At 44.9% G+C, this 8376-nt stretch overlaps 1 pseudogene; it reads right to left on the bottom strand.

Moving 5' to 3' along the window:
• Positions 1 to 7308: 7308 nt before the first annotated feature.
• LOC100980859 (lysosomal Pro-X carboxypeptidase-like) lies at positions 7309 to 8131 on the bottom strand (annotated as a pseudogene).
• Between the last annotated feature and the right edge of the window lie 245 nt (positions 8132 to 8376).

Here is an 8376-nt window from a genome sequence, read left to right as displayed (position 1 = left end):
TCTCTGTTATGTGCAAATTCTTCATACGTGAAATACATTATTAAATTTGAAAAATATTTGAAAATGTGAATATTTAAAATTTAAATGTGTTTTTTCTATTCATCTTGCTTTTTGTTCAATTGCTGTTCAACTATAATATTGTTCATGGCCATGAAAGACCAGTTTTGTTTTGTTTTTGTTTTTGTTTTGTTTTGTTTGAGACAGAGTTTCACTCTTTTTTCCCAGGCTGGAGTACAGTGGTGTGATCTCGGCTCATTGCAACCTCTGCCTCCTGGTTCAAGCAATTTTCCTCTCTCAGCCTCCCGAGTAGCTGGGATTACAGGCATGCGCTACCACACCCAGCTAATTTTTGTATTTTTAGTAGAGATGGGGGTTTCACTGTGTTGGCCAGACTGGTCTAGAACTCCTGACCTCAGGTGATCCACCCGCCTCTGCTTCCCAAAGTGCTGGGATTACAGGCATGAGCCACCGTGCCTGGCCGAAAGACCAGTTTTTAGGTACATAGTTGTCCTCATTATATATTTAAAAAATTGATGTAATTTAAAAGCTTGAATCCATTGCATCTTTCCTTTGTTGTAGTGGGTATTTATTTTATATTTTAAGTTTTACTCTCATGATTATATATACAAAGTTCAATAAAAGGGAAATTTAACTGCATTAGTCTGGCCATTATTATTAGTCATTGCATTTCTGATATGGTTTGGCTCTGTGTCCCCACCCAAATCTCATCTTAAACTGTACTCCCGTAACTCCCATGTGTTGTGTGAGGGACCAGGTGGGAGATAATTGAATCATGGAAGTGGTTTCCCCCATGCTGTTCTCATGGTAGTGAATAAGTCTCAGGAGATCTGATGGTTTGATAAGGGGAAACCCATTTCACGTGGCTCTCATTTTCTCTCTTGCCACTGCCATATGAGATGTGCCTTTCATTTTCCGCCATGATCGTGAGGAACTGTATGTCCAATAAACCTCTTTCTTTTGTAAATTGCCTAGTCTCAGGTATGTCTTTATCAGCAGTGTGAAAATGGACGAATACAATGATTATTACTAAAAACATTTTGTTGTAAATGGGGTATGTGTGATAAAAAGGAATCCACTCTGAGCGTCAAGTACATTGGGCACCCACTGCAGATGCTCAGACATGCCTCATGGATGTCAGCAGAGGAAATGCTTCCTGGCTGCCCACTACCTTCAGGGGACTGTGCTGAGTGACTTGCAGACATTGTCTCATCTAATCCTCAGAAAAACATCATTTTAGAAATGAGAAAACAGCTAAGAGAGCCATTCACTTGCAAGAGGAGAAGCTGAGACTTGAACCCATGCTAAGACCGTTCACTCACTGTCATCTCTCAGAAAGGCCTTGGTTTGTTGAAAGTGATGCGTTTTGATCCTGCCTGCCCAGAGCGGGCAAGGGTAAGATTCCTGGATGCAGCTTCTCTGCTGAAGAGAACATTATCGGCTCCTGAGCTCGGACTGAGACACGCATGCTGACTCTCCCCACTGGCTCCCCTTGGATGCCTTCCTCCGGCCCCATCTGTACCCCTGCAAAGGCAAGACTTGCTCGGGAGGTTTTTGAATGTGCCTGCCTGCATGTTAGTATCAGAGTTCTTTCAGAGCTGGGACTGTGTGTGGTTAAAATGTATAACCCAGCAACTCCCAGGGTCCTTGGTACATAACATGGGCTTGAGAAATGTTTGTGGAACTTACCTGACTGGCTGAGTAAAAATTACAGGCTTAAGTGAGTGTTTGAGAATTCTCTGGGAATTTTGCTTAATAACGTGACTCTCATCTCCCATGAATGATGATCGATTCCTTCCTCTGGCAGGAAGTAGTGGTTGGTTACTGCAGCCAGAGAGATTTTTTTTTTCCCCCTGCAACCCGTGGGTGGATTAAAATGGAAGGAGCGAGCCAAGCTGAGCCAGGAAGGACAGCCAAGGTCAGCAGGGCTGACGGATCCCCGCACGCTGTCAGTAAGAGGAGAGGCTGTAGTCACTAAACCATCCACAACTATTCCGGTTCTTTTCTCCTTCTGGTTCATGGTAAAATTTTAATTCTCTGCACCCACTGAAATTAGCCCTGGCCACATGACTTGCTGTGGCCCTGAAATGTGAGCTCTGGGGGCTTGTGCACAATTTGCCGCATTGCCTTCTTCTCGTGCCACAGTGATCAGGGACTCGGGTGTGGAGAAATCTTCATCAACCTGGGTCCTTAAGTGTTTGTAGAAATCCCCTGCCAACCCATGTTAGACATGTAGGACCAGCAAGAAATAAGCTTGACGCCATCCTCATATGATTGACAAGCATTCTGGATAGAAATATAATTATAATTAAGCATTAATCAGGATGCACTATTTTTTTTTTTCTGAGATAGGGTCTTGCTCTATTGCCCAGGCTGGAGTACAGTGATGTAATCATCACTCACTGCAGCCTCAACCTCCTGGGCTCATGTGATCCTTCTACATCAGCCTCCCAAGAAACTAGGACCACAGGCAAATGCCACCACACTTGGCTAATTTTTTTTAAATTATTTTTTGTAGAGACAGGGTCTCACTATGTTGCCCAAGCTGGCCTCAAACTCCTGGGCTAAAGTGATCCACCCTCCTCAGCCTCTCAACATGCTGGGATTACAGGCGTGAGCCACTTCACCCAGTATCAGGCTGTCCTTTGACCCACTTCCTTATAAGGGAAAGTCACACAGCAATGGATAGCGACCACTCGCATCCCCGTTTTTCCTGTACATAGGATCTCTGGTGTTAGAGTCAGAGGCTTTTGTTTAAGAATTCCTGAAGATGTTTTCCGATCCCAAATTTCAGTGGAACAACTGACACCAACCAGTCTGAAGACTCCCACAGAGAAGCAAAACCATCATGAGAATACAGCTTCTTCCTCTCCCTGTCCCATGACTTCACCTTGCACTTTTCTACCAATCAACTCTCTCCACACTTCAGCCCACTCTGAAACCCTTAAAAACACTAACTCCTCAGGGACATAGATTTGAGGGTTTCTCCCATCTCCTCATTCATCAGCCCTATGATTAAACCTCTTTCTCTGCTATGACCCAATGTCTTGGGGTATTGACTTGCTGCACACATCAGGCAATGGACCTGTGATGGTTACAAACTTATTGTATGAGGTCACTAAGATTTGGGGGATGCTTGTTATTGCAGCAGCACTTAGCCTCTCCTGACTAGCTCAGAGGACCTGAGGCAGACATGAGGAGGCTGAGGAGGCCATCAAGAAACTGAAGAGTTAAGGAAAAGAGAAACAGGAAATGTGGATTAGGGGGTCAGTGTGGACCCTGGAGCTGGGGTAGTTGCCTGTGGCTGGGCTGTCTACACTCTGTGCAGCAGGCTGGCTTCCTCTGAGGCTCCAGAAGGGGGAAGTAAGCACAGGCCATGGAGTGATGCCTTCCATGTGCGAAGGATGATTTTGTAGCATGTGCTGACTGTGGGTCACCACTGACTGGGGAAGAGGTGGAGCAAAAGGGTTGGGGAGAACGTGTATCATGCACCGAGCAGTATGATCCCAGAACGTTCTAATGCTCCTCAAGAACAAATGAGTCGGGCATCAACGAAGGAGGCCAACCTCAGACTTCCTGTGTGGGGAGCAGTGCTGAGCTGGCAGTGAGTTATCCGTTTATCCCTTGTGCACGGTGGCTAATGTACTTACTCTGCAGCCACTCCTACAATAGAAGACTTCCTCCAGGATGTTGGTCATTTGTTACTCATACATTCATTCTGCAAATATTTGAGCTCCTAGGCACTGAGCCTACCACAGTGAGTAGACAGGTTTCATGGACCTTATGGTCTGCATATGGCCAAATAGCAATTTTCAATATGGATTGCTAAGTACTCTGACAGAGGTAAGTATAGGTTGCCTGGGAGAAGAGCATAGAAACTAGTCCAGAGGTCTACAAAGAATGAGGCTGTGAGTAACTGAATTGGGAGTTAAGTACATGCTTCTGCATAGCAAAAGCCCCCCACAATTACAGGTAAATAAATGCCACCCTTCCCAGCAAGGGCCAGGAAGTGCAGGAAAATATCAACTTGCCTGAGGATCTGAATGCAATAGAAAAAGTTCTGAAAGTCAAAGGTCTTGCAATAGAACATTCAAGAGGTGAAGTCTTATGATTCATCAACTTGGGTTCACTCAGTAGTCAAACCAAAAAAAAAAAAAAAAAAAATTACAACTGAGGGAACCCAGGTGTCTGGAATGAATTAACTCTTTTTTTTCCTCCTTTTTTTTTCTTTTCTTTCTTTTTTTTTTTTTTTAATGATGAAGGCTGCCAGAAACTCAAGGGACCTGAGGATATTAGAGAATTAGAATTTCACAATGATAATGGGACTGTGTCCATCTATAGTTAACTCTTCCCACTCCACAGGGTCCCAGCACATCATTCTTATCCCACCCCCTCCACTGACCAAATCTCATCCTTTAAGACCCAGTTTAAAATCCACCTCCTGGAATTAATTATACCAAGCCAACTCTAAACAGTGGTCACCTGTCGGGAATGGAAGTGCATAGGGGAATGAGGGAACTATTCATTTTTTACTTTTATCAATTTTTATAAGTATGTGTCATTTTGTTTAAATAAAGCCAAAATTAAGCTTATGAGGAAACAGAAAATTCCACCTCCTCCACAGACACTTCTCTGCTTCTCTGTTGTACAGTGGCCCCACGCTCATCTCATTGCCATCTACCATTTACTGGTTTTTCACAACTAAGTCCTTTCCTCTACTTTGGACTCAGCCCCAGCTAGAGCCACCTGTAGAATGCACACAGCGTTGCTCGTATACAGGGGACTAAATGCATGGCTGGCGAAGGAATAAAAGCCTGTAACGTTGGCACCTCAGCTTATGGAAGTTGTGGGGAGTTTTCTGTGCTAGAAAGTCGTGCCTTTCGCTGAGCCCCCAGCTTTAAGCAGTTTCATAAGTAGACGTTAACAACTGTGTTCCAGTCCCTGCTGGTTCCCACACACCCACGCCAGAAAGAGGCTGGCCAGATCATCTCCCCAGGAAACGTGGAATGATAGTACACAGGAGCTGCTGGGAGCTGGGGAAACTGCAACTCTTCCTCCTGTGAGGAAACAGGACCCTAAGTCGGCGCCCTGTGTCTAGAGAGCTTGCCCCAGATGTGCTCACCTGGAAAAATGGCTCCCCTCCCTCCCCTCCCTCCCCTTCCTGGGCGCAGGGCATTTTTCCCACGTGGATCCACTAGATGGCCTGCAACGAACACGGTGACTTTGAGGAGGCCTGTGTTGGAAAAGGAAATACTTCCTTGCTTATCTGTTTGTTTGCTTTGTCATTCACCATTTGTTCTCATAAATCCTTTCAAGTGTAACTGATATTAAAAACCAATAACTTGCACATTCAAGAACAGGAAAAGGGCTGTGTCAGAATTGAATCTGTGGGTCTTCAGGCAGAGATTTCTGATAGTTGGCAAAATAATCAGAAATTGTTTTGCCAAATTGATTTCTGAGTGTTAGCATTTTGTTCATTACAACATAAACAACTCTGCATAGAAAGAAATGAATAAATAATTCTAGGGGCTTAATAAGTATCTTTTAAACTACTTCAAATAAAGAGAAATGACAAGACCTAGTACTGGTAAGTATGAGATAGAGCAGGCTCATATGCACATCACTGGTGCCCTACACATCACTGTGGTTTTTGCAAAGTAACGTGGCCTTTGCTATAAGAGCAGTGAGATGGCTGGGAGTGGTGGCTCACACCTGTAATCCCAACACTTTGGGAGGCTGAGGCAGGTGGATCACTTGAGCTCAGGAATTAGAGACCAGCCTGGCCAACATGGCAAAACCCCGTCTCTACAAAAAAATTTAAAAATTAGCCGAGTGTGGTGGTATGCACCTGTAGTCAGGAGGCTGAGGTGGGAGGATCGCTTGAACCTGGGAGGTGGAGGTTGCAGTGAGCTGAGATCATGCCACTGCACTCCAGCCTGGACAACAGAGCCAGACCCTGTGTCCAAAAAAAAAAAAAAAAAAAAAAAAAGCCGTGAGATAACTCATACTCTTTAACCAGGAAACTTTCAGGAAATATCTAAAAGTTAGAGAAAAACAATCAGTATTAAAATGTGCAGATTGCTGCTATTTGTAGTAACAAAAACTTGGAAATAATGTGCAGAACAACAACAGGGGAATGACTTAGTCAACTGCAGTATATCCATATAATAGGTGAAATTAAAAAGGATGGTAAGTGTGAGCTCAGCCTGTACCTGTGCATGTAAAGCCATTTTTTTTTTTTAAAGGTCCAGGCTTATTATTTATTTAAAGCACAGGCCTGGCATGACAGCTCATGCTGTAATCCCAGCACTTTGGGAGGCCGAGGTGGGCAGATCACTTGAGTCTCAGGAGTTTGAGACCAGCCTGGGCAACATGGCGAAACCCCTATCTCTACCAAAAAAAAGAAAAAAAATTACAGCACAGTTCAAAGTCACTAAATCATTAAATCTAGTACAACAGAAATGGCTCCCATTTCCTGGATTGGCATCAGACATCCTACCAGCTGCAATTACATCATTTTTATCTATCATCTGCTTTTCCTTTTGCGGGGGGGTAGGGGTGGGCTCTTACAAACGGGTCAAAGAGACTTCAACCTCCAAACCAAGGAGAAATCCCTGCTTGCAGAGAAACACAGGAAATGACTCTTTCTCTGTGAAAGGCAGTCAGGAACTCTGCTCCAGTGATGAGGGCTAACTGATGGTGTGGGAGAGTGATCAGGAAGAGAATCTTCCTGGAGGTGGCACAAAGTCAGCAAGAGCCCAGGAAATCACACTCCTGGGATGGCTGCTGTCACCACCATCACCCTCTCTTCTGTCTCCCCTCGGTGCCATCAAATTGAGTGAGGAACAAGGGAAAGTAACTACATGAAGAAAACCAAAGTGAACATGAATGTGGGTGGTGTGAATATAAAAGGAGAAACTAAAAATGATCAAAAGTTTCTCCTGCACTGTGGTGGAAATCTCTGATCCATTTCTTCATGTGTCTAACTTCCAAGGAGGGGGCTAACAGCACAGACATGGGACCAAAGGCCCATGTTGGCTCAGAGATCTAAACGGTGGGCCCCTCTGAGATGGTAACTGCAACCAAGGTGTCTGTGATGTCCTTGGTTACTCCACCTCCTGACCAGGGGTCTAGTTTGCCATTGCTGAAAATGATGTCCATGTGCGAACTCATGTCTTTGCCTTCACACACCGTAGTGATCCAGGAGGGCCTCGGTCTCACACCCCACTGTTTAAAACAGTTATCAGAAAACTCCTTCAAGTTCCACGAGTGAAGTTCAAACAAAAAACGCTATAAAAAGTTAGATGCATAAGGATAGCTCACCACTGCACATCACGCAGTCTTCAGAGATCCAGTCTTTCAAATGTCAAATGTCAGGAAGCCATTGCAAACTACCGTCCATATTTGAGAGTCGATTAATGGCATCTCAGGACCTACGGAGGTTCTCTGAACAATATGGACCACCTTTCCTAAAATCTGTAGTTACGATCTTCATAAATACACCACAAGGTAATAAATCCTTAAACTGCCAGATAAGGGCAGAAGTTGCAAGAGCTCCAACTACCATATGAGGGTATTTCATTCTGATCTAGGCTGCAAGCATGCCACCATAGGGGCCCTACAGGGCCATGACAGGGTGATTTTCAGCTCCTAGGACTGTTCTTTTCAAGTGTTTGATTAGCTCTGCAAAATCAGCCAGACCTTGCTCTGATGTCAGGAGATCCAAGTGTCCAGAATCCTTGAATGGGTCATCACAGGGCAGGGACTCTCCGCAGTATCGCTGTTCCGCATACCCCAACATAGCTTTCAGTTCCTCAGCCCCATCCCACATGAACCACGTATTACTGCAGAACCAGAAGATGTCCCCGTCATATTTCTTCCAGTACTTATCTGCTATTAGATACTGCTGTTAAACAGTTTTCACAGTATGAAATCCAAAACGATCAACCCTCTGTTGGAAGTGGAGAACCGAGTTGTTCTTGGCAACAGCCGGGTGGGATGTGGGGTTGGCTGGCAAGTGCAGGCTGCCGAGAGCCCTTAAGGCCGGCTGGAGGGCTGTGGTGGTCCAGGGCACCAGGAAAGCCAGGAGCAGGAGCAGGAGCAGGAGGCCCATGGCTCAGGCTGGTGGCTGCGGTGCAGGTCTAAAACCATGTTAAATCAATGTCTTCTCTATTTAAAAAGTAATTTTCTAGTTTCGAGGCTGAGTTTAAGAGCAGATTATTTTTCTCTGAGTAAGCCCTTAGACAACAAAGTATCACCAGATAAAAGTTAAACAAAAGCAAACTCAACAGCTGCCTTCCACCCAGAGCCAGGGAGGGAGTGGACAGCCCTTGGACTGGGGAGAATATAGGGCAGCTT

Source organism: Pan paniscus, chromosome 12 (assembly GCF_029289425.2).
Source record: "Pan paniscus chromosome 12, NHGRI_mPanPan1-v2.0_pri, whole genome shotgun sequence".
NCBI classification, from domain to species: domain Eukaryota; kingdom Metazoa; phylum Chordata; class Mammalia; order Primates; family Hominidae; genus Pan; species Pan paniscus.
The sequence above is the reverse complement of the archived record's forward strand: the minus strand, read 5'-3'. Positions and strand labels throughout refer to the sequence as shown.